This window comes from Dromaius novaehollandiae, chromosome 4 (genome assembly GCF_036370855.1).
Source record: "Dromaius novaehollandiae isolate bDroNov1 chromosome 4, bDroNov1.hap1, whole genome shotgun sequence".
Classification (NCBI taxonomy): domain Eukaryota; kingdom Metazoa; phylum Chordata; class Aves; order Casuariiformes; family Dromaiidae; genus Dromaius; species Dromaius novaehollandiae.
This window is the reverse complement of record NC_088101.1, coordinates 77258515-77285239: the sequence shown is the minus strand read 5'-3', so window position 1 is coordinate 77285239 and position 26725 is coordinate 77258515. Positions and strand designations below refer to the sequence as shown.

Here is a 26725-nt window from a genome sequence, read left to right as displayed (position 1 = left end):
GTGATGCTGAGACAAGAAAGAGCTAGACTCTGGTAACAACAGTCCTTCTGCATGCGTGGAGCTACAACTGGTGCTTTGTCTTTGGAGCAGTTGACTCTAATCCAGCCGACGTGGTTGAGTGCCTGACTCAGTACATCTTTATCACAACACTCCCGCAACATTTTGTTATCATTTTCAGTCATGAGCCAGCAATACATACCTCACGCATGATTACTTGTCACATCAGAAGAATTTACCTCTCCAAATTTAGCTCCACCATCATTCATAGCCTGTCTAAGGACAGTCTGCCTCCCACCTAGACTGCCTCTTGCTGACAGGTGTCTCCTCAGTTGCTCGTCCTTCAGATAAATTTGGTAAAGTAGACATCAGGTTTTTGGGTGGCAGGTTTTTGAGGTCTGCAGGCAGAACTGACTGTATGGAAAGGAAGCTGGCTAATGGTTGAATAGCATATGCTGTAATTTCAAGGCTTGACTTCGTGCCTGTTTAGAACCATTTAATAAACATGCCTCCTGGTGAGGGGGAGAAATCCTTTCTCTTTTGTTACTTAGGAACTGCTGAAGGTGCTCTTCATCTTGTAAGAAATGCCTCCAATAACATAACAGAGGGGAACATGACCTGTGGAATTTCATGCCTCTACAAACCTGGCCTTAGTTGTACTCAGGGCTCAAGAAACAATTTTGAGGGTTAAAATCATTACAGCCATGGAAGAAAAAAAAGCTTAAAGGCTGCAGAGTTGTACCAAAGGTAAGCTGGGATACATTCTCCCAGTTAGTATCCCATTTTTTAAAAAGCAGGTTTTGTAGATGCCTGTGTGAAAGCTTGTATATTTTGATTTCAAGAGAAAATATTAATTCAGTTGGAGTAAATATTGAATATGTCAGGAATTATCAGGTGGGCAAAATACTAGCCAAGGGAAATATTATTTCTGAGGCGCATTTTATAATCCCAATCATTTTCCTGTCAAAAGGTGAGATTAATGATAGCTATTTCAAAATCTTGCAATACAGTTTATTCAGACTCTAACTATCTTTACCATCAGAAAGTTATTTAAGTATGTAATTTTCTTCACAATTTATTCATAATGGACTTAGACAATATTTTTGCTTGAACACTGCTGCAGTGCCCCTTCCACAATCTTCTCACATCTAAGCAACCACAATGCTATACAAATCTCTTCATGGGAAATTTCCACATCTCTTTGTTTCTCACCACTCTTCTCTGAGCACTCTTCAGCTGGTTCTTACCAACCAGTTGGTTCATCTCTCTTACTGTGGGGTGCGTGGAACGGGGCCTGTCCTGCAGTTGAACAACATGAAAGGATCACTGTCAGTGTTATGCAAGTTACCGTCCTGTTTATACATTTTACTATCATGTCTGATGTTGCTGACTCATGTTTATTATAACCCTATGAAGCTCCTTCCCAATTAGTTGTCCCCAGGTTTTGCCCTGTTCTAGCTCTTCATTCTGAGTTTTCTGTTATGTTTATGTATCATGACTGCTTTCTACCAATAACTAGGAAATTTAAAAGCTGTTTATTTAGTAATTGAGTCTTACAGTGTATGTTTTGTGAAGTGCAGTAAAGGCTAAAATGCATTAAGAAACCACAGACTACATTTATACTTCAGGGAGAGTGGATGCTTAGGTGTTAACCCTCTGATGTCAAGCCTAGTCTCTAGCACATCGTTAGATCGCACCATATGCCTGTTGAATACGCCTGGTATAGTAGAATGTTTGAACTTGGCTATGCATAATGCAAATATAGATTGTGGGACAGGTGTGAAGAATTAGGCTGGGCAAACATTGCTTTTTCTTGATAACATTTTATGAATTTAAGATTCTGTGTTGAGATTTAGCAGGGATTTGTTGAAGACAGTTTCAGCATTCTTTCACAAAAATGAGTAGAAGCTGTAGGGTGGTATTGTTTGAATCAAATATTATACCTAAGACTAAAAAAAAAACCATCCAAAGATTTCCCTCTGGAAAACACCCAGTTGAGATGTTTGAGAGATGCTGCCCAATAGGCATCTAAAAAGTTCCAGGGACTTAAATGTTTTTATTTGTTGTCAACTTGGGTCTTGATTCTTTTTCATGTGTCTTTGTGCTATGCGTATGAAACTGTAACAGAGGAATTACTGCCTGTGATAAAGCAGATTAGTTGGCAGTATTGGAAAACCAAGCTGAATAGTTAGAATAGTTGGAATATTTCAGTCCTCAGCTATTTTGTCATGATATTATAATTAAGAAAATCAGAGAGCAAACTTGAAAAGTTTTAGGATAGAAACTGAGAAAATATATTTGCAGGTTTTCCATTGCCTGACATCAATCCAAAGAGCACAGTAAGGATTTTTTCTTACTATTGAAAGAATGATTGCTGACTATGTCATCGCTGGGTTTATTGTTTCTTAATTAACAAAGGGATGACATCAGTAGCATCAAATGTTGGTTTCGAGATGCAGCACAAATTCAGAAATAATAGCACCTTTTATAAAGCAGGAGGCTGTTGCCTTGTGACAATTTTCCCTCCTCAATAAGTCTGCTTCAGTTAGGGCAGTGAGTTACTTTTCAGCTGAAGTAGTTAAGCTTGACACATAATAGTTTCCAATTACATAAAGGACAGCTGAAGAGGGATGGGAAACTGTCCATTCCCACTGTCCACAGCAGACAGGACAAAAAGTAAAAGGCTTAATTTTTATTAGGAATTTCTTAGTGTATTTGTATTTGACATTAGGAAAACTTTTCTAATGATAAGGACTGTGAAGGAGAGGAACAGATTGTAGTGGGAGGGGAGAAGCGGAGTCTCTGTTACTGGAAGTTAGAAAAGCACCTTTCAGAAATGACCTAGGTTTACTTGATTCTTCCTTGAGTCAAGGATTAGACATAGATGATCAAGATGTAGATGACAAGTAGATGACCTCTGAAGATTTTTTCCAGTCCTCTGTTTCTTTGATTTTACAAACACTGCCCACTCATACACAAATACTGGGGATTTGCAGTTGCACGTACATTAGCTCCCTAATGTCTGCCCGTGTAGATATTCACGTAAGAGCGGAATAGAATTTCAGACTGTCATGACTCATTGTATTATGAATAGATTAAAAAAAAAAATCCAACCTCTTAATGTATGACACTTGAGCAGTCACAAATAATTATATTCAAAATGCAAATTTAAAGATAAACATGCCTACATCACTAGTCTGCTTTTTGCCTCCATGAACTCTTTTCATTGTTTGAATGACTAATGGTCATTTTATAGCAATAGGATTGTCTGATACAAATTCCAAAATATAATGCATTGTAAATTACTCATCCTTAGGCATATTCAACAGAAAGTGAGCTTTTAGAGGCTTCTCCTTCTGGGATACAGATATGATGGATTCAGTTCTTATGTCCTATTGCATATTAGAGCATGTATTTACCCTTCCACTCTGAACAGTTTTCTTACCTCAGACTTCCCTAAAGTTAGGTGATAGTTAGGTCTTGGTTATAACCATTACATTTGTCCTGTGTCGTTATTTTTACTTTATACAGTGACATAAATACACCAGGACACTTTGCTGGAATATAGAAAAGGTACCATGCTGCACAGAGGGTACTTACAGTCTTAAGAGCCTTTTAAATCTCTGCTTGTGTCAACAGCAGTTTGCAGAACAAGACGAGGTTGCCCCGAAACAATTTGCCTCGAGCAGCAGATTTTTGCAACTGTGCTAGGTACTGCATGCTGGAAACAGGCCTGAATGTTTCAAATCCAGCTCAACCTGCCCATTTCAGTCTAAGGCTGTTGCTCCCCCAGTGCGAGGACGGGTTGCCCCTTTCCACGGCTCAGCCCTGCTCGCACGCCGGTGCCAGCCGGGCAGGCCCTCCTGGCTTGGCTTTCGGTGGGGGTGTCGACAACAGAAGGAGCTTATTTAGCATATTCAGTGACAGGCCGGGGGAAATTAATGGTGATTCAGTGATAACAGCCAAAAAAGAAAATAAAAAGAGAGAATGGTGGCAAACAGGGAAGACAAAGAGTATTAGGGAAAAGATTGCTTGTTTATGGTTTATATATCTGAAAGACTACTTTTTTGTCCTATTTGGACCATTTATATGTACACATAAACCACTCAAAAGCTGAAAAAGCATGTAAAATCACTGGAAGCAGATTTTTATTTGTGAGATTGCGGGCTGTGGCAGATTACTATTCACTCTAGAAGTGAAAATGATGCTTCTATGATATTATACTTCACATTAAAGAAAATATTACTGTAATCTGATTTTTTCTCTGTATGCTGATTATGCATAGTGCTTATTCAGATCTTACTTACACCAGGGCTGTGTCTTTATAACATTGACTCCACTAGTTTGGTTCCAAATTTGCACAGATATGCATCAAAAGAAGCTGAGGATTACCTGTCTTTGAGATATAAAGCTGAGTTTGAAAGTAGCAAAGGAGGATCCACACTTTTTGAGCATATCTTCACTGGTATTGTCAAAGTTGAGTATAAGTCTACCTTGACATCTCTGTAACAAATGTATCTTGCAAACCCCATATAAATATATAAATATATTTTTATGTTTATAGATAAATATATAAAGATAAAAATGTTCAGCTCATTTCAATGACAAGCTCACATTTTCTCTATAGCTGCAAATGGACCCTTCTCTATAGAGCATCTTTCACGAGCTCACCAAACTCTTTCTTCACTGTGCCTATGATTTAGTGAGACTTATGGACTTTGTTTGAAAAGTCATTTGATAAATAATGTAATTATCTTGTCCACGTCTTTATGCCCTGTTTGCAACATAGCAGATCATTTGGCAGCACTTCATTAGCCAGACAGCCATGTGTCTTAGTTGAGCAAAAGAATATATTTTAGAATGTAAATGTTAAATGAGTTCAACTGACAAAGCAAGCACAGGGCATATACGTGACTTATCATCCATATAAAGAGCCTTCCTGGAAATAGCTACTTATAAAGTGGACATATCTGACTCAGTGTTAAGAAGTGGAGTGTGTCACATTATCTGCTGCAAATAACACACATTGCAAATACAGTCTGCCTATGTGCCTGCAAAGTCTTTCGATGACCTGACCTTGAACGGTGGAATGATTTGAAAATATTCACTGAGAAGATGGTAGGAACGATTTTCAGTCTATGGTGTTTGCTGAAGCTGCTCGCTTTCAGTGCAGATTATTTCTGGTGTGTGTGAAGTCACTTGAGTCATATGGTATCATTCTGTTGCCTAACCGGATAAAATGATTTTCAACTGCAAAGGAAAAAAAAAAATGCAAGTAGTAAGAAAACAAAAGGAATTATATTGTAATAACCCAAGTGTAGCTTGATTCTGTCTCCTTTTGTTATTAGATTTTCATGGTCTTTCTACAGGAATGTATAAAGGAACTAGAGGACTTCAGGAAGGCCAGAAGGAAGACCTTGCTCTTGCAACAGAGTTGTTGCCTGAGTCTTTTTAAAGCTTTTTCTGGTCTTCAGTCACCAAAAGGGATGTCCCAGGCATCCCCTTGCACAGCTTTGACCTCCCCATGCAACTTATTTTTTAAGAGACAAGCAGCAACAAATAAAACCTCTGCAAACCAAAATTAAAAGTCTCTGGATTCCTTCCATAGAGGATGCAGGGAAATGCCTTTTTGCATCTCTAATAGGACCTCTGAAATATTACAGATTTGCATTCAGTGGTAGATAGATCAATTGCCTAGCCTGGAAGGAATAGTTCTGTTTGACTTGAATGTGTTTTGTATTTTATGTATTAATTGCAAGTTGTTTGCATTTTGCTGATATATGATTCATTCTACAACATCATATTAGAATCATCAAAATGTCATCTGAGATGGGTCTCTGGAGATCTCTGGTCCAACTTCCCACTCAAAGTGGGACTCTTGCTAGCACTAGATCATGTCAGCCATGACTTGTCTAGCTGAGTCGTGAAAACCTTGCCTCCCCTGGTGCACCTCCTTCTTCTCTGCATGAATTTTGCAATCTGTTGGAATTAGAGCTTACCGATTAAACTTTGTCTTACAAATAGATTTTTCTTTCTCTCTGCCTCTTATAGTAACATGACTAGTATCTTTCAAGGTTCCCTCCAGCAATGTTGCCATTGTGGCATTAAGGTGGAAAGCATTAGTACATCTGTTGAGTAGGACATAGCCATTTTCTCCTCTGCAAGCATCAGAGGTGCATGCTTGGTATCTAGAAGCCAGTTTTCTGGGTTTGCTAAGACTGAAAAAACGTAACAAGAAGACGAGTGATTTCTAAACATTGCCTGGGTACAAGTATAGTTTATCATGGTAACTAATTGGTTACGTTGTACTGAGGACTGATGAGTTCTTCCAAGCAATGACTAAAGATTATGTAATCATATGTCTACCTTTGATACCTTTGATCGTCTTATCAAGAGAAAAGGGAGTTGATCTTATTCACTCTTGTATGTTTCCCCGGGGGAAATATCAACAAGTTGCTATGGGCAATTGCTTTAGTTGTTCAGGGGCTCTGAAGTGCTAAGTTCCCTTTTGTGGCCTTTTTTTTTTTTTGATCTGGTAAGCAGACAGAGGCTAGTGATTTGCACCAGTGCTGGTTTTATGTTGCTGAATCTGAGCATTAGCCACTGCCTGAGCTGAAACCGGATTTCAAGGAATTCTGAATTGAAGAGAGAAAAAGCAATTAATTCATTATTGTCTTAGGAAGGACCAGGAATACAGCTCTTTGAAGCCTTAACATGACAGGAGTGAGTAATTTGCATCTCTAAATCTCACCATTTCTATAACATTTTTATTGGGAAGACACTTATAAGCTAACTGAATTTTTAAAGAGTTAAACAAAGATTTGGGTAACCAAATTCTGGACAGAGATTTAAGCTGATGTTTATGCTATTCACCTCATAAATTTTAGTGGGTGGCAGCTGACACTGAAACAATGAGATTAGTCATCAGCTTTTTTTTCCTAACACCTATGAGTTTTATATTTAGTGATCCTCTTTATATCACATGCCATTAAAAATAGTATCCACATGAAGAAAAACACATATCTTCCTAACTTTAATGAGAATAATTTGAACATTTTCAGTTCTTGCTGTAGCACTGAAGAATAAATAAACATGTCACAGATTTAAGCAATTTGAGCTCCCTATTAACATGCCTACATTAGCTGTCTTCATGTAAATGTCTCTGTATGAGCTAGTTGTCTACCTATATGAGCTAGTTGTCTAATCCCAATATAGATGATAGAGGTCTACTCAATAAAGTCAATGGAGTCTGAAGAGATATTCTGACCATCCTAAAGTAGACACCTATATTTTAGATACCTATATTAGGTTGGCCTAATAGCTCTCTAGACCCAGACTGATTAGATCTCCACTGACTATATGAGAAGACCTCTATGGTGTTATTTAGTTTTCCATGCATAGATGCCTATTGCCATTTTAGATGCTCTCCAGCATCTCTGCCTGCTCTCCAGCATCTCTGCCTGCCTTCCAGCTGCCTTTCTAGAAGGACACAGATCTCCTAGAGGTTCTGGCCATACCTAAAGGTGCCTTGGTTAGTCTTGGGCATCTCACACAAAACTAGACAACCACATATGGGCAGCTGACCATGTAGACATCTCATGTTGCTTGCTGAGTCCCATTCTTAGTGGCAGGCAGAGCAACACCATTTACCTCTCTGAGTACCTTTGGGAGGGTTCCAGCCTGACTATACCCCATATTAGCTGGAACTTAAAAAACTAAAACACAGATAAATCCCAGGCAGCAATCAAGGCCATCTCCTTTGTAGGACCATCGAGGCATGTTGATGTCTTCTGACTGACTACTAGCTTGGACGTTGCTTAAGTGCCTCAGTTTTGCAACATGTCCGTGCAGGGGATCTGGGCATATAAAGCTCACATTGACCATCTTTAGGTGACTAGATACCTTACCATATGATTAGTAGCCTAGGGGTTTGGTTATCTGCCTACAACACCTGAGTTCTAAATGCTGCTTATTGTAAGGAAGCCAGAGAACATATGTTGAGAGAGTGCTCTAACTACCAGGCCATAAAGTACCTGAAATGGTTCACCTTTCCTGAAACTATGCTGGTTGGTATAATCAAGGAGATTATAAGGGAACCTCACCCTGGACTAGAAGACTAGGCCATGTAGGTAGTTGAGGAGCAAGACTTACTGATTTAGACCTTTTCCATTTTTTTTTTAATTCATAATGGTCTCATGTAAAATGTACATATGTTCCAGGCACTTGCATCTTCAATCTCAGCTCTGCTCCTTCCCAAGTTAAAGCTGATATTAATAGTTATTTTATGTGTTCCTCCCGTCATATATCCAAACATTTCAATGATGTGTACATACCTGATGTTCTTAACTTACATTTACTGCTTCACAGATTTCATGTCACTTTCAATCACAATGATACAATGAAATTATCCATTCACTATTATTTATATGTCAGTGAAATGAATATATTCCAGAAAGATGCCGATGCATCTGCCTACCTTTGAAATGCAAAGAGGAATTGATCGGTACTTGACACAAAGTATTTTTGTGTTGGGCATTTTGTCATGTCATGACATTGCCATGTTTTGCTGGTTCTTAAGTTTAAGTAGCACTTATGCACTTCTGTCAGCTTTTTCCTGGTGGCGTTAAAAGAAACAGGTCACTATTAGTGAAAAAAGAACTTTTATTGGCTCCTGTGTCACCTCTGCCAGCCCCATATCTCAAGAATTCTCTGAGCTCTTGCATCTCAAATGGCACTGGAAAACCTAATTTTTAGATAATTTTTGGCAGCTGAACCAACCTATCAGTAGCCTATCTAATGATATTGTCTGCCTCTTTGAGAGCCCTCTAATGATCTACCTACCTACACGCATTCTATATGAGTTGGAATGTAAATAACAAGAAAATCTAGTTAAGTAGCAGGTAACATTTTAGGTGATCTACTTTCTGTGATTGTCTAAGCCTGCAGACATCTCCTAATTTAGCCTGGAAGTTCCTTGAATCTTCTTCCAACCAGAAGTGCTAGTATGAGAAGATTTTGTTCAGCTGATATGGGTATGACTTGCAGAATGATACCAGACACAAGCACAGAACACAACCCACAAAGAATTTAAAATAGAGCATTTAGGTCATAGGTATTCTACTGAGGATAGTTCCTCTTTAATCAGTTATGTTTCTTGTACAAAAGTTTTCTTGTTTCAAGTACAGGACCTCAACTAACAGTATAACACCAACCCCAGATGTAAAAAATTCAGTTTCTCTTTCAAAGGCAGCCTGTGGAGTGAAGCTTAACATAACTAGGCGATGGAGGCCTGCCAATTACATTGCTCAAGCTGGGATAATTGCACCGTCTCAAAGAGTTGCATCTCTCTGTGGCTGGTCTGTGGAAATGAGAGTTCCTAGGCAGTCCTAATGAACTGAGCCAAACTGGATACTCTAAAACAGTTCTCTTCTGAAATTGCCCTTGACAAGACATTTTTTTCTAATAACAAACCTCTGTGTCACAGACTTAATGGCTTCACTCTTTTTGTGGGTCTTAAAAATTATTTGTATGCAACCTGCATGACATCTTCAAGATAATTCATGAAATTTACTGATAAGTATGCAGACTTACCATACTGACATCAGAAACTTTGAATAGTTATGTCAGACCTTCATTTTAGTAGATGTAAAAATCAAGATATTTCTGTTTGTTGTTCTGTTTTTCCTCCTTATGAAATTATAATAATATCTTAAGTCAACCATTCTTTAGTATAGCCTTGATATCTTCTGTTTATTGTGAACTCGAATTTTAATAGTGTGGTATTCACAGGAGTTAATGCAGACTAATTGGCTCTTGTGTACAACATCTGGTTGCTAACTGAAAGCTTAACCTGATGGTGTCATTTCTTTGCTCATACTTGTACAAACAACGTAAGCCTAACCTTTAAGTCTCACTTTCTACATGGTATAACTACACAGCCCATTCATAAATCTGTAGATGAGATCTGAAAAGATAGGTTTTAGCAGTAAGAATTCAGATAGAAAAGAAACCAAGAGGAGTTAAAGGACTAAAAGAAAGCACACCTATCTAACTACACACACCTGAGAGTTGTTTTTCCTTCTCTCACCTCAGTGTGTCATTATCCACTTAACCTATCTACACACTGCCAATTGTCTAAGTCTTTACTCTGTTCCTTAACACTGCTGACAAACCCTAAGGTCCACTCAGAATTAAAGACTGGTATTTGGATTTTATCAGCAACCCAGGCACACAGCTACTACACCCCTCAAGGTAAGCATCTTCTTTCTTGAAATTTCATTGTAGGACCTCATCATTTCTCCTTATAGTTTGCTAAATAACTGTTCTTCCTTCAAAGGCAAGGTGGAGATAAGGAGCAACAGTGAATTGCCAGAATTTCAATTGATTAGGTGGCTTTCTGAGCAGAAATGTCTTGCTAACCTCAAACTGGCACTCCAAATCCAACAGGAAATTGGTCTCTTATACTCCAGAAGTAGGAATGTAGCATTTGGAAGGTGAACAGTTATTACTGTGACTTAAAAATATACTGTATATAGTGTATGTTAGTGCATGTAACCTGGAGTTAATTCTACTCTGTCTAAAACCTGAGTAAGAAAATGATATACCATAACTAGTGATTTGTTATTTTCTTGAGAAATCATTTTAAAACATGCCTGGGTGGTTACTGCCGTTTGCTTAAGATCATGCTTTTTCAGTGTCCATATTGGAATGCTTTAATTTCTTGTGAGTAAACTTTGCTACTGGAGAAATCTGGCATAAATAGCAGCTACAGTAAACAGAGCTTTGAAATGACCAAAATAAAGATTCTGGAACTGTATTGATACATTTAGTACTGTTCCTGCTTAGCAAACTCTTGTTCCTACTTTCTTATTTTGAAAATGTCAAAACAAGATATTTCAACACTGTCAAAGAGCTTTCTCCACTGTTTTCAAAACACATTTTCATCTAAATTGATATCTTGCTTGTTAAAATTTTGATGTAACAGTACTCTCTGGTAAGTTGCTTTGAGCAAACTTGGTCTACATATCATGGAGGTTTTGAGGAGACTTATTAAAATAATATCAACCGTTGTACTGCACTTAGTTGTACAGACTGATATTGCAGTCCTGGATATGTGTGACTGGGGGCCCAGTGACATTGTGAAATGCACTCCTTCAACACAACAATACAACGTCTTTGGAGGTAAAACAAGCTCTGGCAGCATGCCTTCATTATAACGGGCATTCCTGTGTGAATGTGAGTTTTTTGAATTTGCACAGAAAAGAGATGTAAAATCCTGCGTAAAACCTGCCATACATGCTTGTTACCAGCTCAGAATCTACCTCCAGAATTTTGATATTTTAGAAACTTTTATTCCTTTGTAACATGTTAGTCTTTAGGGGAGCTCTCTCTTCACAGGTATCTAGCATAATGAAGAAATTAACAGTGTGTTTTCTGAGCCATTGAGATCAAAGTGTCTTTGAAGTTGTTTACATACTTATTCCACAGTAAACTATATCTGTAGTCACTGCATTGTTGCTTTGACTTACAGCTGTAACAGTTAAAAACAGTGAGGGAAAGTGTAGGAAATAGTACTTTAAAATTAACACTGTCTATTGCAGATTGTATAAAAAATATTTTGTTATTTTTAGGCTTATTCACTGTTTTGCTCTGAAGATACTAGTTCAGTATCTTCACGAAAATAACAAATACTCAGAATCTAAAATTCTGGTTATTTGCTAGGGCTAGAGGAGTCTATTCAGCTTGCACAGTGATGTGCATGTTTATAGTGGGGCCTTATATTTTAGCTCAGTTTTGCTTTGTAAGCCTGTGTAAGAAATACTGCAAATTCAATGAGCTTTCTAAATGCTTCTGTATGAGGAATGGTCTCTGATCTGCCTAACCAAGGTGTAAATTTAATTGTCAATAACGTTCTTTAGATGTTACCGGTGAAAGCCTTGAGAAAAAGGCAGTTACTTGGTTTCTAAATGTCCTAAGTATGTTGAGGTGCTTGGATTTTTTCCAGCCTTACCGTTCTAGGTATTCCTCTTTCATCAGGTCAGTTTTGTGTACATGAAAAGAGATATACTGACAGCCAGGAACAAGTGCCTTTCATCCTGCTGCTGCAGCTAGGAACGGATGGTGCTGCAGGCAGTCTGAAAGAAGGAAACAATACATCCTTGTTTCTTTCCCTCCTCTTTCTGATCTTGAACTGCTCCTTTTCTCCCTCCATCTGTATTCAAGGTGCTGCTGCTTTCTCCCTCCTATTTGTTACAGTCTTAATTTTCTTTTTCTTTTGCTATATTTTTTCAGTTGTTAAACCTTTTCTTCTGTGTTTAACTTTCTATGGCTTTCACTAATAGGTAACTAGTGTTATGAGACAAGCATTTCCTGCATGTCTTCACTGTTCCTTATGGGGAACGCCTTTCCCAGGGACTGACCGATAGCTCATCCTTTGCTCTTATTCACGTCAAATCATCATTATACTGCCCTGCAGGTGCACCAGTGCCTCCACCCACGGGAAAGCATGGAAGAACCCTTCAGCCTTACAACCTGTATTATTGTAATTTGGAGGCTTTCTGGGTTCCCTCTGGTCGCTTCTACTTAAGGGAAAAGCTGTAAAGTCCAAGAATTCATATAGCCTAAGTTCTCTGTATCTTATTAAGAGAACTATCAATGAAAAGTAAGGGAGGGAGAAGAATATCCCATGATCTTTAAAATTTCCAAATGTGGGCACAAAGCTTCTTTCTGTTTGTACATGTATGTGATAAGGGTATGTGTATCATATGTTAGAAAAACTAAAAAAAAAAAGAGACTGTGAAATGAACATTAGTAGCAAAGAAAATCGAGGCTGAATAGCGTATGAAGGGAAGCTGCTTTTAATACCCTGGACTTTGATTTCAGTTTACTTGTAAAGGCTGCAATAAAATGCTTTTTGGGTCAACAATCATGTTAGTGAATAACAAAAGAACACGTCAAATATTTGTGAACTGAATAATTTATAGGAAAGAGGAGCAAAAGCCTGTGTTATCTGCAGAAGAGATAGGCAGTATTGAATAAACATAGCTGAGAAATTCATTTTCTTAATCTTGCCTTCATGACCAAAGCATATTTATTGAGTCTTCCTTCAGTGGTTAAGGCCTTAGAGAAATATAGCTCTTTGTCATATTTGAATTATTCTTACCGAAACAAAAGAAGATCAGAACCCCATATGACAGTTAACACAACCCACTGTTCAGTCAGCTCATATTCAAGTCTGCAGTTTTAATAGAGAAGGTAATAGCTGGCTATGCTGAGAATAGATGGCTGAGATACCTGAAACAAGCTGCATATATAAAATGACAGATAGGACAGGTTTTGATTGCACAAGCCTGTGTCCTTTTTTTTACTTCAGTGACTCAGATTTAAGGGCTACAAATTTCCTTCCCTCAAATGACAATGAAGCCTCCTGCCTGCATCCGCTTGCACAGCGGCTTGAAGATACTCCCCAAAGGGATGTGTGCACGGGAGTAATACCCCAAGAGATGACACCTGTGGTACAAGAGAGGCATCAGTCCTGCTGTCTTTAAATTGTGAATTTTCATGAGAGTGCATACATTCTGTAATAGCAGGATTTGTCCCACTGTTAAGATTAGAGCTGGGGGATGATGTAGTCTCCTATTGATTCAGATTATAATAATGCAGATTTTGTGGTTTCATGGTGGTAAATTTAATGATATGTATGTGTGATTTCTTTCATAGCATGCACAGCACTAGCTGTCACACTGAACACAGAACACCATATCTATTCTGTGTTTTCTTGTCCCTCATGTAGTATAAGCTGGTTTTGTTCACATGCTCAAAAAACATCAATAGTGCCATAGCAGACAGCATCTACCTATAGTTTTCAATGCTGTAGAGGCAAATCCATCTATGTGAGTGTATCCTTCTAACCTGGTTTTCAGACCTGAGTCCTTCTTTAGTTGGTCTTAGAAAATGACTTTGGAAAATCTTTTGCCCAGCATAGGTTCCAGTTGCCTGGACCAAAGCATCAGGAACTTTGTTTCATTCCTCAGCACCTTAGTAACTCGGTGTTCCGGAATTGCTGACAGTAAGGACGCAAGGAGAGTGCATGTGTATGATTGATGCAGTGACCATAAGTTGTTCACAATGACAAGGAAGAATAGTGATGACACTTGCATAGTGTACATTTACTGTATTTGAAGCTGGATGTGTTTTTCATTCCAGATATACTGCTTTGGTCTTTCCAAAAGCTGTGCTGGCTTCAACTGCCCCATCAGTTGTGGTGTCCTAGGACAGCATGCTGCTAGATAGCAGGACATCCAGCAGTGTGTTGTCAGTGCTCTCATGCTTGTCCTCAACATGCTTTCCACTAAGGCAGGGCTGGTGTAGGATTGGATTTTATTCTCTTGATAATTATTTTGAACTGACTGCCATTAGGCCCATGTAAGCCCACAATGGGCTGTGCACTCCAGCATGTGTGGGTCAACAGTGTGCAGTTGTCAGTGAAGGTGGCTGCTCTGCAGCTTTGGTTTTGCATTGGGTCTCTGCATGGTGAGAATGCCATCTGGTAAATGAGTGTGGATCTTCTATTGTTGCTGCATTTAAAAACAAAACATTGCTACAGAAATTACGATAAAGAGAAGCAGGAGGCAAATACAGCCTTACTTGGTACCATGGAAATATTCTGATGTTCTGCCTTGCTCAGGAACCTTCATCTCTAGGTCATGTGAGCATCATTCATAAAATTGTCTGGACATCAGGATTTTTGCAGAGGCCTCGAAAGATGTTCACAACTTAAAGCCTCAAAGGCTTTCATCTAACAAAGACCATACGTGAGTCTTAATTCTGCTATACACTTCACTTGACTTCACTTGGCTGCAAAAAGAAGATTGTAACAGTCAGGCCTCAATCACACTGAAAGCTGAATTGCCCTGCAGAAAGAGCTTTGCAGCAAGCTTGCTAAGCAGGCAGCTGGTTATTGGTCTGGCAAGGATCTTTTCAGTGGCTGAACAAAGTGCAACACTATGGTGTATTGAACCATGAATGGTCATTTCTCCAATTTTGTAAAGGGGGATATTGTTTGCATCATTGAACTTCCCAAGAACTGATCCTTACATGCACCAGTTACTTGGCCGTCTGCTTACTACCGTAGACATACCATTTTATAGGAATAAATGTGATACCTTTTGTCTCACATGCTGACATCTGATAGCGTTGAGAGTGTATCTTTACTGGGGTTGCTAGTTGCTACTGAATAGATAACTTTGGGGTTTCTTATAGCACTTCATCAAAGATGATGCACCATTTAATAAATGGCTGCAATGTTCACACCAAGATTTTCTCTTTGCCAGTTGATGGTATTTGACTCTCATCACTGAGAAATGGCTATATGTCCCTACTGTAGAACTACAAAAAGGTTTTAAGCTTTTGTAGGAGAATTGGATTTTTTTCTTGATCCACAGCTTGCAGCTGCTCTTCTGTTTTCTTGTCTACCCTTTATCTTTCAAGAGAGAAAGCTTTACTTGTGCTTCAGTTTGTCTGTGTGGCAACCATATTGCTTTCATCAAAACAGTCTTGGCACATGTGATTTTTTGAATCATTCAGAATTTAATCTCTTAATGGCTTTGGCTCACTTGACATCTGATTCCTCACTATTGATACCTAGACCAACTGTCTACATCTTACACAGGCCATGTAATTCTGATGTTATGAATGTAACATTGCTGCGTAATCAGGTACTTAAGAACACTCCAGACCATGCACTGTGCCTGAATCTGCACATTGGCTGTGATCTTGCTTGCTAGCTGGACCTCAGCATAGCGTTAGAAGCAAGATATCATTTAAATTTCCCTTTCAAAGTCAGCAGCCTCTAGGACCTTTCACAAAGCTTCAGTTCTGTATAAATGAAAAATCCCCCAGTAGAATGAATTTATCATTTTGTGCAATGGACTTAATGGTACTATTGTCATCTAACTAAAATTATTCTTTGCATCCATTGTAATGAATGAATAGGCACTCACAAATAGTTGTCCTGCATTATCATTGTAATACCATCAATTGATTTATTTTATTTCCTATTCCATCAGATAACAATTTAAGGGTCCTTGACTCCCCCAGTGCTGTACACATTCATTTCTAACTATCAGCATACATGTTCTCAGCTGCCTACTCATTAGACAATTCCAGATTCTTTCAGTTGAGTTTTGTCAGATAGGAAAACTTGTTTAAATTCATGGCTTGGAAAGCTCCCTTTTGATCTTGTGTTGGTATCAAGATGCAACAACTCGATCACTTTTAATAATCATAAATGATCTTTTTTTTCCATCAGCAGCACTATCTCTCAGCAAGCCTGCCTTGATGCCCACCACTGTTTGAGGTGGATCACAAAGGATTAAAACTGAGCAACTATCCCTCGTGAGACACTGATGTAACAGGCTGAGGCTAAGGCTCTGCTGACTTTTTCAGATTGCTGAAGGACTCCAAGTCATCTATGATGAGGACGCAGGAGAGGAATCCTGAAATATCTGTGCAGGGAACTGGTTAGAATGAGAAAGGCATAATATGGTCCCAGTTCAACTCTTTCGGTGATGAGCACTGGTTATCTGCTGGTACAGTCAACTGCCATGAATGGATGATGGTAATAGTGTAGACTGCCCACCAGAATGGACCAAGAAGCTTGATCTGTCTGGGCGAGAGTTTTTCCCTCTCCTAGCTTGAAGGTACTTTATTTTAAAAGAGCTGTTCATCTGAGGAATGAAAGACCCCAGTTTTGAGAGGTGTTTATGCTCAAGCACTGTTGTAACTCCAGAGGCTAACATGTGAGGTGTATCAGATTCAGAGGCAAAAGCTGAAACAAATACAGAAAAGAGAAGGCAGAGTGGGAACTCTAGTTTCCCAGGAGGAGCAGCTTGTGAATAAGGCTATCATTGGTTTTCTCCATATCCACTGGGATTTGGACAAAGCATAAAGGTTTTAATTTATGGATATGGCCATTTAATTAGGTTATTCCATAATTTCTACATCTTGGGCATTATTTTCAAGACCACTAAGCTGTCTCTGCTTCTGTCTGAGAGCAGCAGGAATTTATTGTACCTTACTGTTCTGAACTCTTTTCTACAGTCATTCCTAAGCAGATTAAGAACTGATCATAACAAATAACTCTGAGTTAGCTTATTCAGATTAGATCTTACTTTAAGTTGCTCTGTAGCATGGTGGCTTACATTCCAATAGTATAAGTCACCTTGTGTTAGCGGGATGGCACAAGGGCTAACTACGACTATACCATCCTGGTACCATTACCAGGAGAAAGTGCTGCAGAGTGAGCAGGCAGAAGGCATCCTCAGGCACTGTGCCTAGCAGTGCTGTTTCAGCATAGCTTGGACTATTGCAGTGCCCTGTCACTGCACAAAGGTATGACAGCAGTAAAAAAACACATGAATTCAGTGAAGTGTATTTTTTCAATGCTGAAAATGCACAGGCCACCAGCTTTCAATGCCTCTGGCATTGCTCCAGCCTCTGACAGGCTGGAGCAATGCTCGAGTAGAGATTGTAGGGGTTTATCATCTGCTTATGCAGTGGGGATGGATATTGTTTACCCCAAATGACTTGGGGCTTTTTCCGGAAAGATAAAGATTTTCTGGATTTTTTTTTTTCCCCAAAGCAATAGCAGTATTCTCATTACTGAACAGGCCAAAGATAGAGGCTCTCTTTCAGACTGCTTATGGGCTCAGAAAAGTCAAGATAAAACTGGCAAGACAGAAGAGAGCTGAGTGAGGCTTTTTTGTAAATCCTTATGGATTTATTCTTATCAAATTCAATCCTGTTATGTACTGTTAGAAAGGAGAATTCACTCAATATGCGAACATTATCAAAGATTCTCTGTAAGGTTACTGACTATAAGGGTAATGCAGTATTTTACAGCGTAGTATTACTATATAAAAACACATCGTAATTTTCTGTGGAAAGAGAGAGAGATGCCTCAGCTTATTGTTTTTCTCATTGAGACATGCTGTTAGCCACTTTAGACTGAAATTATGTATTTTATTCAAATGGAGCTCTGGGAAATAAAACAGAACTGATACTTCTAGTGTCAAATTGACACCAAATATTTTTAAGATGGTAAAATAGATATGATAGAAAACACTGCTGATGTTTCTTATCTGAATCTGCAATAATGCTAGAATTGTTGACGTTTCCTCACAGAAGTAGACCTGCTGATTTATTCTGTTCGCAAAACACCGCTTAAGTTAGCCAGTGCTTTGGAACCAAATTACATCCATTTAGTATAAGATCACTAATCTGCTAACACTATGGTGTTTGTGTCCTCCTGCAGCAATGGAAATTAATAAATCAACTTCTATCTCAGCCTTTTTTGCTAGTAAGCATAACATTAAGAGACATTAGTGTCTAATTTGCAAAAGTTCATGCTAACCGAGGAAAATATCAAGTCTTTATCTATAGTTGTGAATTATATGTTGAAGATGAAAATCAAGGTTATCTGGTCTTAGGTTTTGAAAAAATAGGAAATGAGATCACTTTTTATCTGGAACTCATTTATTTAAATGTTGCCAGATTTCCCAGTACTATCTGAAAGAGACATGATCCATCCAATAGGAGACAAGATTACCTTCTTTTAGTAAGAAAATGATAAATAACATAGTTAAAAATACAGAAACAGGGTGAATATTTGCTCAGTGTATGTAATAGCCGAAAAAATTTCTAATCAGGTCAAGTTCATTTTGATGAGAAGAAGCAAAAAATTCTTCCAGTCCTGGATTAACTTTCTTTTTATTAGTCAACTGTTATATTCTTCAAGCAGATTGTCAGAGACATCTTGCTTGTCTTCATTCTTAAACCCTTTCCAATACTTTACAGTGCTTCATTTGGAGAATTGCAAAGAGGAGAATCAAAACTTGCTACTTAACCATAACTTATGCTTGTTTAGCTGCGGACTACTCTGGGATATATAACTATTCTCATCTTCCTTTGTAGGACACTTTCTGTAAAAACTGTACTTTGTCATGTGCAAACAACAACAAACAGAAAAAAATCCACTTGCTTAATTTCTGCCTTTTTTGCCTACTCATCAATGTGAGTTATGTGAAGTCCATGAGCAGTGCCTCTCAAAGTACGAGGGTAAGTACAAAGTACAGTACAGCTTGCAGCATATGGGGAAACAAATTAACCAAGGAATATAAAATTTTGCCTGAAATTCATGCATGTTCACCAGTGAATTTAAGCATACTCATTAAATACGCAGGTTTGGATTGTTCACTTGTTTACTCATAGAGCCAAAATCAAAGAAATTGTCCTGATGTAAGACTATAACAACATCATAAAAGTTCAGATACCTACGTCTAATTGTGCACAAGGTTTTGTTATTATTCCCCTACTCTCACTTTTACCAGAGACTATTAAATACATAGTAGTAAAGACGAGAGAATTTTGCAGCTGAAAAAAGACCGGACTGCCCTGAACTTGTTTTTATTAGGTTAATCTTGTCTCCCTTGTGTCTGTAGATCATCCTAGCTGCAATGAGGCTACAAGGATGTACTTGCACAGGAATCCAAAGCCCAGGTGTCAGAGGTGAGGTCCTTCCTACCACGCACACCTCAGACACGCCGCTTGTGCAGGGAGAGCAAGAGGGGAGAACATTACCCACATAATATCTTTTGGCTTTCTGTAAAATGGCTTTGATGTCATCTTTTCTATGTTATAGTGTTAACACTTTTTATTTACTTCTCAAGTTTTATCACCTATGGGATCTGGAAGAGACAGGATAGCTTAAAAATAAGATAACTGGGGAATTGCCAGTGGATTATACCAATCCTGATTACTGGGTACTTTTATCCCTGGTACTTGAGTAACCCTGGCATGGATAGCACTGGCTTTGTCAGATAAGACCCATGTGCTGTCCCCAAGCTGCCTCAAGTGAAACTGTGTATCGTGTTCCTCCTGCTACAGCCGTTGTTCCTACATATCTCTACTTGTAATTGTCTTTTCAGGTATAAACTCTCCAATATTTGGGACTTGTGATTGCAGCTGTAAGACTAGTAATGCTTAGTATTGGAATCACTAAGCATTAACATATCCATAAAGAAGAAAGAAATTTATTTCTGCTAAGGCCTGAATGCAAACAGACAGGAGGAAGATTTTCTGGATACTCTTATTTATCCCTTTAGTATAGCTATTAGCGGTAGGACCTCTTGTGTAGTCTAAATACTTGTGGTGACAATTGGTTGTAACGATTTATACTGCAAACCTTGTTTGGAGTTGGATATGCAAGCCTCAGTTTTTGGTGTTGAACTACTAGTACTTACTAGGAAACTGTAATGCCATTGGGAATAGTTAAAGACCTACAGTCTTGTGCTGTGCTAGGTTGTAAGAATTAAAAAGTAAAAATTAGAAGGTCTCATTTAATAGCTGTTTGGTGGTTCTTGGCTCAGTATTCCCTTTTGGAAGCCCAAAGCTAATTGGCAAGCTCAGCAAAAGACAAAACTGTATTTGCTGTGAAGGCTGTGCTCTTTTTTTAACTCCTCAGATAAAGACTTTCTCCCTTTTGTGCTCCAAGAACCTCCTAAGGAAAGCAAGTTATTACAAGTTAGTGATGAGTATAAGCAAATGTGTGCTGAGTGAAAGAGAACATGTCTGCAGCTCTGCTCTTTAATGTATTAGTGACTGAGATCCCAGGTAGGCATTTAATTTTCCAAAAGATGTGGAAGATGTTCTGTGGAAGGAAGCATAGGACATCAGAGATAATGCAGTTGGGACCAAGAAGTTAAATTAAGGTGTCAGAATTTGCAGCATTAATATTCATTTATGTTTTTAACAGTTGAATTCTGAATGTATTTGAGCAAGCTGTCTGGGTCCTAAGCCTTTACTTGCAAAGCAATGGAATTTTGGTGTTGACAAACCACGAAATTTTTTGAAGTCTGTTTTTAAAACTATTCCCCGACTGCCACGCTACGTAATGTTAATGTGTAATGTATGACACTGCTACAAATGTTGTCCAGCTATGGCTCTCAGAGCTGTACAAAACACTGAATGCTTGATGAGTTGATACCTTGATGCTTCTCCAAAGTATCATTTTTATCCCATTTTTACAGATGGGGAGACTGAGAGGTGAAAAAAGTTGCCTTGGCTTGTGAAAGATCCAAGATTTAGATTCCAGAATTACAATGTAGTGTAATGTACATGACAATCATGAGCTATTAAACATCAGACAAATGGGTTATTGCTGATATGTGAGATACAGACACGAAAATTGTTCTGTGGAGACTTGTTACAGGAGAGGCAGAAGGCAACAGAGCTGCACAAATTACAAACAAAATTATTGCACTTCATTAAAAATTTGTGAGGGTTTTACGTGTGAAGCCTTTTTATATTCAAGTGGATTTCACTCCTGTTGAATCCTTGTTCTCAGCACAGAAGTGTAAAGCAAAAACAGCAAAAATACTGCCAATGCAATTGTCAGTTCCTATTACATATCAGACTAAATTCTAAAGCTTTTGGAAAAGAAGTCGCTTAGAATATGTTACGCACTATGGAATATTATGTAAGCACACTGGGGCTTTGACTCTCGCATAGTAATCTCATATGTCTACCCAACTAAGGGATGGTCTCAACCCTCCATAATGTAGGTCAGAATTAGGAGTGCCAAATTATTCAGGTACTTCCATCTGGTCCCTGTTATACGTTCAACATGTGCAGGCTTTCCTTGGACTTGATTGTCTTCACTGTCGGCCGGTAAAATCGGATAAAGCTGCCAAAGTTTAGTGTTAGAGGATACGGTGTTAATTGTCAGTTTAACACATGGATGCTAAATACAAACATTTAGCAGTACGTTTAGGTACAGATGCACTCCAAGTCCGCAGACAAGCTTTGCACGTTCACAGTTGGAGGCTGTTGTTCTGAAAAGATGGGTCATTGTCAAAAACAGTTTTGAAGTAGGCTATAAAAGGGTTCTGAATCATTGACTGGTTCAGTCAGCCATTTAGAAATTGCTATATGTGATGGCTTTTGTCCTGGTCTCATTATATAGCAGAATATCCACAAAATTCAGAAGTGTTTATCTGATATTGTATATCTGGAATAAGGTTTACTGTACTCAGTGTTAGTGCTGTAGAGTACAACCACGTAAGTGAGATAAGGTCCATTTAGCCAACAAATACATTTTGTTATATCCTTTTTTCCCCTTAAAGGAAAAAAAAATGATGCAAGTCAGAGTGTGTATGGTTCTGTCCACTTGGACAAACACTGCATTGGCTGGTGTCTGGCTGAATACAGAGGAAAATAAGTTATTGAGCATCATCAGAGTGCTCATTTATCAATGAAGAAAAAGCTCCTGCCACAGGAGTTTGCAGCCAGAAGTTGTAGGTAAAACTGCTGGATGTTTTGCCTTACACTCAAATAAGACAGTTGGTTTCACCATGCCTCTTTCTTCTGTAACCTGGAACTGAGCCCAGTACTATTTTACCCCTGAATTAGGGAGAAAATAGAGAAAACTGACACTTGCTCCCTCTTCATCTCTGTGTTTCCAAACTTATTTCTTTCTGTTTACTTTTTTATAAAGTAGAAGCTCATATCATTAGGGATAATTCTTCCACTAGGAAAATCCTTCTCTCAGCATAAGTCAGGACTTCAAACGAAGAATTCACAGCTCAAAAGCAACACAATACAGTCAGTTGGAAGCTGGTAATCTGCAATACTTTGGCAAGATGAGTCCATACTACCTAGATAAAATATTGTACAAAACTCATTAGTAAAAATGTTTAGATGCCAAACATCTGCTTTTCTTCAAAGGCTCTCTTCCCCCCCCCCCCCCCCCCCAAAACATCTTATTCTTTCTGTTCTCTCTCTTTCAATCTTCCCCTTTGGAAATGTTGCCCAATATTGTATCCATTAGTCATTGTTGCTGATTCTCATCCAGTTCTTACATAGACATTTCTTAAAGACTGAGAGCATCACATTAATTCATAGCCACTTTGTGACCCAGTGTCACCCCTTCCAGCTCTTTTTCTACCAGAAAACTGCCTAAGAAGTTTTCTCCTTTTTTTTTCCTTTTTTTTTTTTTTTTTTTTTTTTTTAAATATGCATCTCCTTGACTTCTTTTTCTTGAATGAATGCTTGTCACAATTGGCTATTGTTGATTTCAGACCATTTCTTTGAAGTTATCAAGCTTATACTGAAACACAACCTATTCCTACCAAATGCTTCCAGCCAGTCCTGTGCGGTGAGATGTGCAAGAGCATGAGCAAACTGTATTTCATCATCCAGATAATTAACAGAAATATTAAACTGACCTGGATGCAAGTATTCACCAAATGTGATAGAAAAGTGGCTTGGTTTTAGTTTTCTCTGAGCCTGCTTATTTCTTTAACCTCCCACCAAACAGTAATAAACCCTAAAAACTTGCCGGCCTTTCAGTTTTATCTCTGAGGATTCCACTTGTGATCATGAATATTTGGTTTTGAACTGTTTGCTCCCTGCTGCTATCTGCTCGAGTTCATTAGAGTTGGTTTTTAATAAGAAGCCCATACATTAGCACTAGCTAATTTAACCCTCTATTGAGAATGGTCTTTGCAAACTGCTCCCAGATCTGCATGAGCTGAGGGGCATCAGACTGGGCCCAAGCATCGGACATAAAACTTCCCAAAACATTGGGATGCCGAGCACGTAGTGGAAACGTAGCAACCACCGTGCACTCGACTGATAGGTAATCAATAAGGGACAGGAACGCTGCAAGACTGTTGCTCATGAATTAACAGCTCCCCTCTAGCCCCTCAGTCCCGATCCACCATGTGGGACCTACATGACTCCTGGGCAGGAATGCTCACATCTCTGTCGGAAAATAAAAATCAGGAGAGTTATTGGTGTTAGGGCACACCGTGATCTCCCTTTTCTTCCCTTTCCGTCCTCCTCTAGCTTACGCTTATGGGATACACAGAACAGTTATCCACAAACACTATTATCTTTGAAGACTGCTGCTTTTATTTCTGTGCTGCGGAAGGTCTTAAACCTCACCTATTTTTCTGGCCGTCTTAGCTGCCCTATTGAAACCTATTATCTCTGTCCACAAACCTCACCTTGTTTGTATTCTTAAATCAAGCTGGCTACAACAACACTAGAGTGCTCCTTCATTTAATTTTCTGGCAGAGTTTAACTACCTTTTGCCTGATCCCATAAAATAGGGCTGATCAAAAACTGGATAGAAAATTTTGCTGCTGGAAAATATCATGTGAGCAACAATTGGAAGGGATAGTTAGTTTTATCAGCTGAAAAGATTCACAAGAGTGTATCCATTTTGCTGAAACTGGATAGAAGAAAGTAGAAATGATTCTTTCTATCTCATTTCACTCCATTGGCAAAAATATCTGTTTTTTCACTTTGTTTCATTTTATTATCTTAACTTCCATTTTATGTGGTTTTATGTTATGGAAATAAAGGATTTTGATGTTTGTGAATCTTTCTCTCTCTCTCTCTCTCTCTCTGCTTTAATTTTCACTTTTTTGGAAACATTTTTTTTCCCTCAAATTCAGAATGAAAACAGTTTCAAATATCAAGATTTAGTGTGGGAGACAAATTTCTGTTTCCAAACACTTCTACTGCAAACACTGAGTTCCAAATCCCTTTTTTAAGGCTGAGAGCATTCCAGGTGCAGTTGTTTCCTTTTTACAGATAAAACCTTACCACTAAGAGAACTTATTTTTAAGATTCTAAGGACAGGAGCAAGTTCCAGTAACAAAAAGCCATTTCATTAGTAACACTTCTTTCTTTAGAAATAGAGAAATAGTATGATTTGCAGATAGAGTAATGTGCTAGTTGCCCAGCCCAGTAAAATACCAACATCGTTCAACAAAATTCCCCAAATTCTGGAGAACAGAGACATACTAGTGTTTTGGCTTTGTAATGACAGGAGGGGTAGACATGACCTCTTAGAAGTAACTACTGCATCATCACCAGCTTCTGGTTAGTCATGTTTAGGAACTGAAGAAGGTTTTCCTTCATTCTTTGTTAATGATAATGCTTAAATAGCTCAGTGATGTCTGATTAATCAGCTAAGGATAGCCATCATAGAGTAACTGCTTTAAAATCCCCCCCCCCTTTTCTTTTCTTATAGAAGAAACCACAGTGCTAATGACTAAGGTTGGGATTTCTCTTGCCTTTGCCCCACAACTTTACATGCCTGTAGTACAAGCTAACCTGCAAGTTAACTGCACAAACTGCATTTATAACCCATGGAGAGAAATAGGTATTTTGGACAATCTGCTCTAAGCACCTACCTGAGCACCCTGAACGTGCTCGCATCTCTCCTGAGCTATACAAGGACAGCTAGAACTGCTGCCCAGCTGTAAAAACCTCCGTTTGCAGAGGTGCATCCCACCGTAGGGTGGGAACGTAAAAATGAGCAGTAACTGATGAAAGCCCCAAGTCTGACACGCAATCCTGTGACGTTTCTCACCCTGCATGACACAAACCATACCCAGAGCCTCCAGCTCAGCGCAAGCCCAGAAGAGCCTATTCCCGTGTCTCCGTGACATGAGATCCGGTGGCAAGTGCAGAGCTGTCTCACTGCTGCCCGCATGGACCGTGGCCTCTTGCCCAGTCCTGCTGGCTGCACTTAGAAGCGTGGAGCTGTGCAGCTCCCTTGGTGGTCTCCTTAGCTTCAGTTTGGGAAGGGAGAAGACTAAGTTCCAGTACGGAAAGAAAGTAATAGGGCCCACAGAGACAAAACCAGCCAGCCCGGGAAGTGATGGAGATCAAAGTTGCAATTTAGGAATGAAAGGGATGCTGCACAACAGGGGAGGTGTTTTACTCACATTTACACTGTCTGTGCAGCATAGAGGATGCACTGAGGGCAGCACACTGTTTTGAAAACCGTATACCAATCAGCTTTCATATCTAAAGAAAAAAAAAACAGGCAAAAACTACAGAAGTATCTCAAACTTCTCTTAACATGGACTGTTTTTATTTTGAAATAAGAATTGCTATGAAGATTGCTATGAATACTTGACTGAGCTAATGCCTGAGGCCAGTGATTCCTGTCTCAGCCTCTGCTAGAGACAGAGGCTTTCCTTGAATTTATGCTAGTATCGTTATTTAGTCTGTCATGCTTTTACTGTAGGGAACAATAAAAACATCTTTATTGTTTTAAAATTTTAGTTGCCTTTGAAATAGCTGGGGATTTTGTCATCCAAATGCGGGCACTTCTGTTTCTCTGAGGTTTTTATGGGAACAGTAATCAGAGATAAAGCTATTAAACTGCCAGCCTGGGATCATTTTATGGTGTATTTGTGAGTGAGTATGATTATGAATGTTACAAATAGTTCCTTGTGAATTATTTGTCAGATTTGTGCTGCTGTGTAATGTATAGAGGAAAGATTAGTGCATGCAGCTGTCTGTTATTATAAATTAATTTAGTACTGCACTTAAAAAAAAATATTGGCCTGACAACATTGGAAACAAAGTCCTTAATTCACAGCCTTTCTCTGCACAGTTCCCTGTGCTGTAGTGTTGGTGGAAAGTGTTCTGTGATGATTGCTTCAGAAGTGAAGAAAGGGCAGTAAGGTGTGAACTTCTAGATCTTTGTGCTTCCTTTAACTCTGCGAATTGAGTACTAGAATGTGGTGAATTGGTTGGCAAAGACTTGCTTCTCAGGAAAGAGACTGACAGAATTTAATTATAGGAGCATATCTATGATGTGGATATTTGGTTAAATTAGATTTTAATCCTAATCTTGGAAACCTTG

The 26725-nt window shown here is 38.7% G+C and overlaps 1 long non-coding RNA gene across 1 annotated transcript in view; it reads right to left on the bottom strand.

The window, feature by feature from the left end:
- Positions 1 to 932: 932 nt before the first annotated feature.
- The window catches only part of LOC112996459 (uncharacterized), a 43551-nt gene continuing 17758 nt past the window's right edge, over positions 933 to 26725 (bottom strand). Inside the window, exon 3 of the long non-coding RNA XR_003262448.2 lies at positions 933 to 1296. This is a non-coding gene — a long non-coding RNA (uncharacterized LOC112996459). The remainder of the gene's footprint in view (positions 1297 to 26725) is intronic.